Source organism: Callospermophilus lateralis, unplaced genomic scaffold (assembly GCF_048772815.1).
Source record: "Callospermophilus lateralis isolate mCalLat2 unplaced genomic scaffold, mCalLat2.hap1 Scaffold_136, whole genome shotgun sequence".
Taxonomy (NCBI): domain Eukaryota; kingdom Metazoa; phylum Chordata; class Mammalia; order Rodentia; family Sciuridae; genus Callospermophilus; species Callospermophilus lateralis.
The window spans coordinates 2,155,533-2,167,331 of NW_027512520.1; positions in this window are offsets into that span (position 1 = coordinate 2,155,533).

Genomic DNA, 11,799 nt, shown 5'->3' on the forward strand with positions numbered 1-11,799 from the left:
TGGAAAGGGGTTTGGGAATTTCCTAGCAAAAAACTTGAGCAGTAGGACAGGTAGAGCAAAGAAGAAAACGGGAGTGAGTATCCCAAAATCCTGTGAGGGACTTTAAATTTTAGTAACCTGTTTTCAGTGATGACAAAGCAACTTTAATGGCCATTTATATTACATCTTGGATAAGGGTCTGAGAGCTCTCCTCAGCTCGTTTGAGCTTTGGGTTAGCTGGAAAGAGGACCTGGTAGGACCCAGTGCGGGCACTGACAGGAAGAGAGAGGAGTGAGTGGGTGGAGAAGTACCTCAGTACCTGCTACCTCACAAGCGAGCAATTGTCTGAGAACTGGTGGAGGTTTGGGTTTCTGATCTAGTAATTGGAGGGGAGAAATCAGGTTGCTGAGGTGGGAGTGACAGCAGAGAGTCTGGAGCAGAAGGCTGAGGATAAAAATCTATTGGAGAAGCATAGTTCAGGATGTGAGTGAAGGAGGGAAAAGGCTTCCACATAGGGGAATCTCCTTTCACCCTTTTGAGCACTTGCAGAAGTTAAAAAGGTCACGCAAAATTTGAGGATCTAGAGACCCCTCTGGGGGCCATCCTTCTTCTGTTGTCTACTTGGTAATATGGCCAATGCTGTGTACTGAATTTGATGAAGTATTGGGGTTCCATCAGGCAGCCCCTGTATGCTCACATCTCCATGACATACAGAAGAAGTCGGCTTTTCCCCCACACAGCCGTTACTGTTTGTGGCTTTGATAGTTTGCCGGGCAAACATAGTAATCTAGGCTAGCCAACCTGCATCTGGCTCTTGTGTCCCTACATCCATAATGTTTGTTTCCATTATCTATGGTACGGAAGGGATTTAATGGTATTTTAGTGGGATTTTCTTCATCAGGGATATCCCAATAGAAAAGACCTGTGGCCAGCTGACAAATGTCTGGGTGGAGAGATGGCCACCAGGTCCCTAAGGGGGCTGTATGCGAGATAGATTATACTCTTTTCCAGTAGGATTTGTGATCAGCCATCGCTGCTTAACAGGCTCATGAGGGTTAGGACTACTTGTGGCCAAGGGGAGAGTATATAACCTTATCCACATGGCGAATACACAATTTGAAACTGTTACCAGTCTTTTCCAGTTTCCAGAAAGATTCTGGACAAGGAGTAGGCTTGAGATGAGAGGCATGGATCCAGGAAGTGATTCTGTATACCTTTACCACTGTAGGTGTTATAAGTAGCACCTGGTATGGTCCTTTCCAGCGGGATTCCAGGGATGACACCTGATGTCATCTTACATAGATGAAGTCTCTTATTTGATATGGATGTGGAATCCCCTGGTACACAGTTTGGTACGCAGTGGCCAGCTATTTTCACAGGTATCACTGAGTTCTTTCAAGAGCTTTAAGTCTGTCAAGCAAGAGGGTGTGGAAAGGATCCTTAGGTCTTACAGTTGGGCTTAGGACCCTTACTGGACGAGGGCCACCATAGAGAATTTCTCAGGGGGTAAGGTTACTCAAAGAAACAGAAGGATTTTTTCTTGCATGAAACATTGCATAAGGCAGGAGCATAGTCCAATCTTTTATGCTGGTCTCTAAGCTTAATTTCGTTAAGGTCTCTTTAATGGTTCTATTCATTCTTTCTACTTGTCCTGAACTCTGGGGTCTATAAGCACAATATAACTTCCAATTAATCCCCAGGTTCCTGGCTAACCCCTGACTTACCTGGGCCATGAACATCGGTCCATTATCAGATCCTATTACCGGCTTAGCTTCCTCCAATGGTAGAGAGGCTTAGTCAGCAGCAGGGGAATCACTTAGAGTGTGTTGTGTGTTAGGGGACGAGGGCAGGGGATAAAGAGGGGAAGAAGAGTCCAGTAGAGTCAAATCTTGTGACTCAGGGAGAACAGAGGGTGGAGGAGGTGGAAGAGCTGAGGGTTTGAGAGATCATGGGGGAAGGAGTATGAGCAGAGGCATGGGCAAGGAAAGGCTTCACCCATGGAGGAGGAGATTTGCAGAGGTCCTGCAAAGTTAAGATATATGGCTGTTGATCAGGATGGCTATGTGGCCCTGGCTGAAAGACAATATCTCTGACTTTTTAAATTAGTGGGAAGTAGAAAGATCTTTCTAGGGGCCATACGACTCCAAAATGGGCCATTCTGAGGCACAGAGAGTCTGCCAGGTCCAGCGTTTTACTAGAAAAAGAAAGATTTTGAACCCTTAAGTGGACTTTGGTTCAGTGATCAAGGGTCAGGGACAGAGGCATTGAAGTGCTCTGTCCCATAATGAAAGGTACACAAACAGTAAAAGCAAAGACACATGACACAGATATGACAAGACCATAAAGACAGGCAATGGACGTCCAACACTGAGACCAGGAATGCGTAGCCGGCAAAACCCGATCGGATGGCAATACCGAATCTAAAACAAAATATCACTGAGTCGAGGAAACAATTGTTCCTTGATTCTCCGAGTCCTCTGCGGGGTCCCCCAGGGAGGTGCCCTGTGTCTCTGTGACACGTCTCTCAGCCACCGTCGGAGAGACCCCAGGCTCTTCATCGCCAGCAATTATGCCAAGCCCTAACATGACACCTGAAACCAGAAAGAGGCACCTTACTTGCTCCTAGAGGAGCCCGTTGGGGTCTCTCATCCGCCACTGCCGGAACTCGGTGGAACCTCAATATGTAAAGGTCAGGCGAGTGTCGGAGGAAGAGACTACCAAGAGACTGTCTCATGCAACAGCAAAGGGTTTTTTTGGGTCCAGCTTGCTGGGGCTCACAGCTAACTTAAATAGATCAGAGAGCTCTGAGAACAGCTTATGCAGAGCTTACATACATTTCTTGGAGAGGGAAGGGAGGGAAGTTTACTGATGTGTAAAGGTGAGTGTGTGGTTCGCGTGACACCGAGTGAGGCAGTACATTCTGCAGTTTGGCAGTTGGGAACAGTACATTCTAGAACAAGATTAGCAAACATTTCTCAAGATTTAAACAGTGTTTTGTTAAGCATACAGAGAAACAGGAAATTACAAGTACCTATTTGATTAACCTTTCACTACCGACTATCCCTTTTTGACTGGATGTTCCTTCTACATTAATTTATGCAAGGTACAAGGTCCTATGCCATTGTATATCGATTTATCTGAGACATCTCTGCAGAACGTAATTCAACGCTGCGTATCCCAATCAAGGGCCCAATGCCCTTCTGGCCTTCAAATCATACTTAGATTTCTTTTTTCATAGATATATTACACCTATATATTCTTATACACATAGCAAGTTCCCAATACCATTATTCATCCAGCACAATGATTTCTAACCCAAATCAAACATGTTTTTAACCATAATCATACACTGTTCCCTCAATCTAACTTTATAGAAGAGCAGGGAAAGAGTTGATTTTACAATACAGAAATGTAGGGAAACTTCCACCTGCTGAGAACCTCAAAGGCCCATGCAGAAATGATCCCTGGAGAAGATGTAGGCAGCTATGAAGGACCTGAGAGACCAAAAGTCATCTTCCATGGCAAACAACCCGGTCAGGATAAAAGGTTGTGTCTGAATCAGATTCTCTTCGTAATGTAGAGAACATGGACCAAAACAGGCCTGTGTGGAGATCTATTCCTGGGTGCCTATGGTTGATATACCATTCTAACTTGTGAAAGTGTTACAGGAAGTAGGGGCAGCCTCAATCTCATGGGACCCTTGGAAGCAACAGTTAAGACAAAGTGGTTGCCAAGACAGAAACCTCATTCAGTTCAGGAAGGAAGTGACCTCACCTCACTTCCTTGGTGATGGAACTCTCTGAACTTTGGATCCAGAAAGCCAGGCACCCAGAGCCAGTCCCAGTCCCCGTCCCTGTGGTCTCACTTATTTGAATTTACCAATGACAGTCAGTCTTTCTTGGTACCTTCAGACGTGAGAAGACCAAATGCCAGGAAAGCTCGGAAGCTGGGCTTTTCTTGAGAAAGCAGTTAGTGGCTCACCGTTGGCTCCTGAGAAGTTCACAGAGTTTGCCACGGAGACCAGATCTGAGACAGGACAGGCTATTTTGGGGGAACATATTATGGCCTACAAGTCAGAGGACACTCCGGATAGTAGAAGACCTACTTGGGGGAAGAAGGTGCCTTTGTGGGTGTGGTTGTGGGTTTGTGGTTTTGTCTCATTTTCTGAGAATAGGTAGGAAAGTCAGTTTGTTTCGTTGGAAGTGGACTGTTTCTAGTAAGTCGTTTAACATGGTGAGTGTTTCTCTGTCTGTGTATCTCACTGTGTCCGTGGTTGTAAACATTAGAAAAGAGAATTCATCAATGGATGTGTCGTGTCTAGTAGAAAGCTTCTCAGCATTCATATTGCCCCATTTATGAATGGACTGTAGCTTGCCTTATTGATGTGCAACACCTGCTATCTTCCTAAGTTCCTGTTTTCTTCCTGAATTCCAGCCAATCTCAAGAATAGGCCTATGGTTTTGTGTCCAAGATATTTACCACCTCAAAGCTCTGTGACATTACAATGTACTGGATAGCTGTAGGGAATGGGGAGCATCTCAGAAAACTCAGATATCAGTGTGACCAGGAAAGTCTCAGTGGAGAAACCCTGCTTTGGGCCTTTTGCTTACCTATTGTTCTGTTGCCCTGAATGTCAGGAAGGTCTTTGCCTCTGGCCACACCTTTGTGAAGCCTGAAGAAAACAGTTTTCAAATGGAAATGATTCGGCATACCTGTGGCTCTTTTCTTAAGTGCTTTGAAAAGGGATGTGTCTGAATCAGCCCCCTGGCCCTGTGTGTGGCTGTGACTTAGATTCTCAGCACCTGATGGATCTAAAGAAAGTTCCCATGTTTGCATCCAAATGAAAAATGGCCAAAAGAGCAGTCATTGGGATGAAGTCTCTCGACTTCCTCTGTAAGGTTCCTGAACTCCATCAAGTGAAAATAGAGATCCTTTGGGTCAAATGAGTTCTTCAAAACCTGCAGAGGCTAGCCCATAGGTGCTTGGTTTATCATGACTAAAATTCACATAAAGAATCTAAACCCCACAGTCAGTAGGCCTCAAATTGGAGAATTGGAGCGGTATTAATGGCAGGCTTATTTGATCACTCCTGGTTCACAGGATGGGTGTCCAGTCAACCTTGACTTTAGGCAAATGAGTGTCAAAGGAGCTTATTTTGGACACTGTCTTGGTCTGCACCCCTCATTTAAACCTCCAGCCAAATTATGATGAGTGTCAATATGGAAGAAGATGAGGGCCATATGAAAGTGTTCTTGTTTTAATTGTGGTAATTTGTGTGGTAGTTGGAAGAGATGACTGGGATCACCTGGGCTTGAAATCTGGTGTGATTCCCCTTAAATAATGAGTTCTGGATCTGACCTCAGAGAAGTATTGCCATGAATTCTCTTGGGATTTTACTAGGCCACGCATGAGAATCGCCTTTGGACCCTGAGATCTAGGCCCAGGATGGCTTTCCACAGAGCTCGGGGATTCTGAGCCAGGATATCACATGATTTAATTTTTAAAGACTTGGCAGCCCTAGTTGAGAGTCCAAACACATATGGACCTCACATTGTAGACCTCAATGTGTCTGGATTCATGTGACCTTTTTGCCAGTCTTTTGGAAGGCTTTTCTGTGAGTGTTCTCCAGAGCTTTCATTGAAATAAGCTTCCTCACCATTTAATGGTTCCTGAATTAATTGAAACCCACAGTGCCTCTAACTTCATTTTTGAAAAATGACTAGATTAATACCATAAAATTTCTTAAATTCCCATGACCAGGTGGCACTGGATAAACTTTGGATTTCCTGTTGCTGATCATGAGTGTACCAAAGACTGCCTTGATTGACTGGGTTTCGTGAAAATGGTGTAGAACAGAGATGCCAGTAATTTGGAACCTGCTGAGTAGTGGGCGTAGAGAAGTGGACTGTAGGTGTGTAAATAAATATTTTTGGTAGGACCACCTGGATCTTCCATTGGCTTCGAAAGACTTGCGACTGACATGGTGCAGGCAGCAGACCTTTATATGTAAAGGCATCTTGTCATATGGAGAGGTTTCAGGGAAATGTTCAGAATCAGGTTGCTATAGTCAAGGGGAAAGCTATGTAGGATAGAAGCCTGGTTCGTACATTCTCTTCGCGACCCTGACCAACCACACATGACAGAACTCCCTCCAGCATTTTTATCCCAGTTGAACTCCTTGAATTTCGTGAAGCAAATACCAAACTCCCAGTGCAGCAGTAAGAAACACCCTGGAAAGTGGAGGATCACCAAATGGCTTCACAGTCCACACAGAAAGACACTTAGCTCCCAGTGGCCACAGTTTACCTACAAAAGGAGAATTCAGAACTGCTCCCTCATGTTCATTAGAAAATAAGGACCATGTACTCCAGGTCATAGAGATGCAGACCTAGATTTCATGGTGTCACTACAAACGAAGCTAAATCTCCTGACAATTACATATATTTCTTGTTCCCAAACTCAGAGAAAGTTTCTCAAGAAGACTTTAGGCCAGCACAGCTGCATGTTTCTGGATTGTTTACCCTCTCCCTTACTTTTGGAAACTGTTCTAACACCTCCAGTGTTGTGAACTCCTGAGCATTTTAAATTCCACATAAATTCACAGATTTTCTAACTCCTCTCCTCTAATTGTGTCTTACTTTTAGCGATGGTTATGTCAAGGCATTGTTCTGGATGAGAGAGGGAAGATTTTTGTGTATCACATTTTTGCATACACATTAGATTCATTTTCCTTTTTTCCATTTGAAATACTGAATCCCTGACACTAACCCATACCCTACTAGACTCTGACTACTAATCCTAATATCATGGAGAGAAAGAAACCTAACCGAATAGAAATACAGGCCTTTCATAGGAAGCATGGTGTATACTTCTATTTGCCTTCTGCACTATCAAGAGTATGTGTTTTAAATCTAGTCAACTTTTCATTGTAATATTTCTCCATGATTTTTTAAAATTATCACATATATAAATTCCTGTCTCCCTTTCTCTGTATCCTATTCAGCACTATGCATATATATAATATCCTACCTGGTATCACACGGACATTCTTGTGAGCTCCCTGACTTTGGAATATAAAATTGTGAGAACAGATGACTCTCCCTAAATAATGATGGAACTGAAAATTCAACCTATGGGTGAGCTTCCTAGTGAAAAACACTATACATAAATCCATGTTCAGTAAAATGAATATTTTTGGATATGTGGATGAATTATATTTCATGATGAATTTCCATTGGCATATATATTGCTAAATATTAATGTGTGTGTGTGTGTGCATGTGTGTGTGTGTGTGTGTGTGTGTGTGTGTATATATATATATATATATATATATATATATATATATATATTTTCTCCAGATTTTAAAAAAATATGAAAAATATGTGTCTTATTATACACTCCCTAAATTCATTTATATTCATGTATGTGGGTTCAAAATCCAATCTTTACAAGATTATTTTCAGCAATATTTATACACCTGTAATACATATTGGTTTCCTACTACTGAAAACTAAGTTCAGTAGGTGGTGCATACAAATCCTAATATTTCTACAGTACCTGACCCAGTTTAACATCAATGCAAGTAGATTGCTATGGGAAATGATGTGTATTTTGAAGTTCATTTTTACTCAACACTGGTACATTACTATTTTTTCAGTTAATGGACATCATAGGATATATTTTTTCATCCACAACTTTACAAAATTATAGGCATTTGGTTCACTTTCATTTACTTACTACTTCAAAACACATGTATTCCTCCATGTTTCTTTACTGGTCTTTTCACTAGACTTCTTTCTAAACACATTATTTTTGATTCCATAATCATTTTTGAAGCAATACTCACCCTTCACGATAAACCGTAACCCTAGTATTACCATTACATATATAACCGGTTGGAATGATTGTATATATATCAATATAAGATTTCCAATATATTTTCAGATGCAAACTCAATCCATTATTTAAAGTTGGAACCAGTTATATACTTTATCACAGTATGGTCTATACATGCAACATCTCAATAATCATCAACACAAGGTACACCTATTTGTATCACCAGTACTAATTTATAAGTTTCCAGAATATTACTCCCCATAAATGGAAATGCATAACTCATTTGAATCAAATGTATGGAAGATGAAAAAATAAATAAATAAATTAAAAAAAAAATAAAAAGAAATAAATAAAACATGAAATACCAAATAAATAAATAAATAAATAAATAAATAAAACCTGAAATACCAAAAAAAAAAAAAAAAAACAAATTCACAAATTTATAAACATTTGGTTCACTTTCAATCACTTCCTCCTTCAGAACACTTATATTTCTCCATGTTTGTTGACTGGTCTTTTCACTAGACTTCTTACTAAACACATTATTTTCGATTCCATAATCATTTTTGAAGCAAAACTCACTCACTATTCATGATAAACGGTAACCCTAAGATAACCATTAGATATATAAGTGGTTGGAATGAATGTATGTATATCAATAAATGATTTCTTCTATTTTTTCAGATATCAATACAATCCATTATTTAAATTTGGAACCAGTCATATAATTTAATCACATTATGGTCTATTAATGCATCATCTCTATATTCATCAACACAGGGTAAGCCTATTACTATCCCCAGTACTAATTTATATCTTTTCAAAATATTTCCCCCAGAAATGGTGGAAGAAATACTCATGTCACCTGATCTTCATATACATATTATCACAGTAATATTCTGGACACAAAATGCGAAGATCACCCTTATGAGTGTACCAACGCCTCAATGAAATGTGAACATGGATTACTAAATATATCCATGTCCAGGTTGCCTAATGCTCTCAAATGTCAAACTTATTGGTGACTACAAATTTGTTTCTTTTTAAGATTATGTATTCAACCTCAACCCTGTTGAAATTGTCTAATCCTATCACGTTATACTTTGCCAGATTTCCTAATGTCTCTATTGATGTCTGCTTTCCTACATATTTTCCCCAGTTCATCATTGTGCCTGACTCTTCACATATGGTGTCATTTATATTCACTCTCTAACCAAAACCCTATTGCTATAGAACATTTGGTCCAAATCCTAGACTCACTCTTCCTCCTAAACCTACTGACTATCTTCCTAATCCTACACACAATCCCTTTTTGACTGGATGTTCTCATCTACATTTAATCATCTGAGGTACAGGGTCTTATGCCATTGTATATCAATTTAACTGAGACCTCGGTGCAAAACATAACTCAAGCTAAGGATCCCAATCAAGGATCCAAATCCTTCTGGGCTTCAAATATTACCTAGATTTCTGTTTTCATACTTATGTTTTACCTCTATATTCTTATAAATATCGCTGGTTCCCAATACCATTATTCATCCAGCAGAATGATTTCCAACCCAAATCGAACATGCTATTAACCCTAACCATACAATATTCCCTCAATCTCACTTTACAGAAGAGCAGGGACAAAGTTGGTATTACAATACAGGAAGTTAGGAGATCTTCCACCTGCTGAGTACCTCAAAATCCATGCAGAAATTATCCCTGGAGAAGATGCAGGCAGCTATTAAGGACCTGAGAGAACAAAAGTCATATTCCATGGCAAACAACATGGTCAGGATGAAAGGATGTGTCTGAGTCAGCCTCTCTATTCTTAATGTAGGGAAGATGGACCAAACCACGCCTGTGTGGAGAGCTGTTCCCAGGTGACTATGGTTTCTATACCATTCTAACATGTGAAAGTATCACAGGAAGTAGGGCAGCCTCCATGTCAGGAGACAATAGGAAGAAACTGTTAGGACAAAGTGGTGGCCAAGGCAGTGACCTCATTTATTTTCTGAAGGTAGTGACCTCACCTCACTTCCTTGGTGATGGAGGTCTCTGAATTTTGTGATCCATGAAGCCAGGCACCCTGAGCCAGTCCCAGTCCCAGTCTCAGTGGGCTCATTTCTTTGGATTTACCAAGGACAGAGTCAGTCTTTCTTGGTACCTACTGATGTAAGGGTTGCCAAATACCAAGAAAGCTCTGAAGAGGGGTCTTTCCTGAGAGGATAGGAATTGGCTCACCACTGCCTCCTTACAAATTCACAGATTTGACGAAGGAGACCAGATCTGAGACAGAAAGGCCATTTCTGGGGAACATCGTATGTCCTACCAGTCAGAAGACACTCCAGATAGTCACAGACCTACTTGGAAGAAGGAGGTGCATTTGTGGGTGTTGGTTTGTGTTTGTGGTTTTTTCTCATGATCTGAGAATAGGTAAAAAAGGAGGTTTGTTTGGTATGGAGTGGACTGTTTCTAGTAAGTCATTTGACAGGAGACTGTTTCTGTGTCTGTGTATCCCACTGTTTTTCTTTGTAGATATTAGAAAAGAAAATAGCTCATTGGGTGTGTCCTGTCTAGTAGAAAACTTCCCAGTATGCATCCTTCCCAATTAATGAATGGACTGAGGCTTGCCTTATCCATGGGCAACACCTGCTATCTACCTATGTTCTCATTTTTTTCCTGAATTCTGGCCACTCTCAAGATTAGTATCATGTATTTTTGTACAAGATACGTAGCACCTCCAAGCTCTGTGACATAGCCATGTACTGGATAGCTGAAGGGAATGGCGAGCATCTCAGAAAACTCACATATCAGAGTAACCAGGAAAGTCTCCTAGGAGAAACCCTGCTGGGGGGCTTTTGATTACCTATTGTTCTGTTGCTCTGAATGTCAGAAAGGTCTTTGCCTCAGGCCAAACCTTAGTGAAGCCTGAAGAAAAGAGTTTTCAAATGGAAATGAATGGGAATCACCTGTGGCTTTTTACTTCATTGCTTTTGAAAGGGATTTGTCTGAATCAGCCTCTTGGCCCTGTGTGAGCCTGTGGTTTAGATTTTCAGCACCTGATGTATCTAGAGAAAGATCCCATGTGGGCATCCAAAACCAAAATGGAAAAAAGATCAGTCATTGTAGATGAAGCCTCTCACCTTCCTCTGTAATATTCCTGACCTTCATCAAGTGAGAATAGGGATCATTTGTGTCAAATGAGTTCTTCAAAGCCCTGCAGAGGCTGGACAATAGGTGCTTGAGTTTTCTCATGACTCCAATTCACACAAAGAATCTATTCCCCACAGTCAGTAGGCCTCAAATTTAAGAAGTGGAGCAGCATTAACAGCAGTCCTATATGATCACTTCTGTTTCACAGGAATGTTGTCCAGGCCACCCTGACTTTAGGCAAATGAGGGGCAAGGGAGATTATTTTTGACACTGTCTTGGGCTGTGCCCCTCATGGAAACCTCCAGCTAGAGGATATGATTAGTGTCTATATAAAAGAAGAAGAGGGCCCTGTGGGAGTGTTTTGGTTTTAATTGTCGTCATTTGTGTGGCAATTGGAAGAGATGCCTGGGTCCACCTGGGCTTGAACTTTGTTGTGATTCCCCTTAGAAACTGAGTTGTGGAACTGAACTCAGAGAAGTATTGCCATGAATTGTGTTGGGATTTTTGGAGGCCACGCATGAGATTTGCCATTGGAAACTGAGATCTAGGCCCAGGGTGACTTTCCACAAAGCACTGGGAATCTCAGCCAGGATATCACAAGATTTTATTTTGAAAGATTGTCAGCCATAGTTGAGAGTCAAAACACACATGGAATTCACATTGTAGACCTTAATGGGCCTGGCTTCATGTGACCTTTTGCCCACTCTTTGGGAAGCCTTGCCTGTGAGAGTTCTCCAGACCTTTCATTGAAATGAGATTCCTCACCTTTTAATGGTTCCCGTATAAATTGAATGCCACAGTGCCTCCAACTTCATTATTGAAAAATATCTAGATAAATACCAT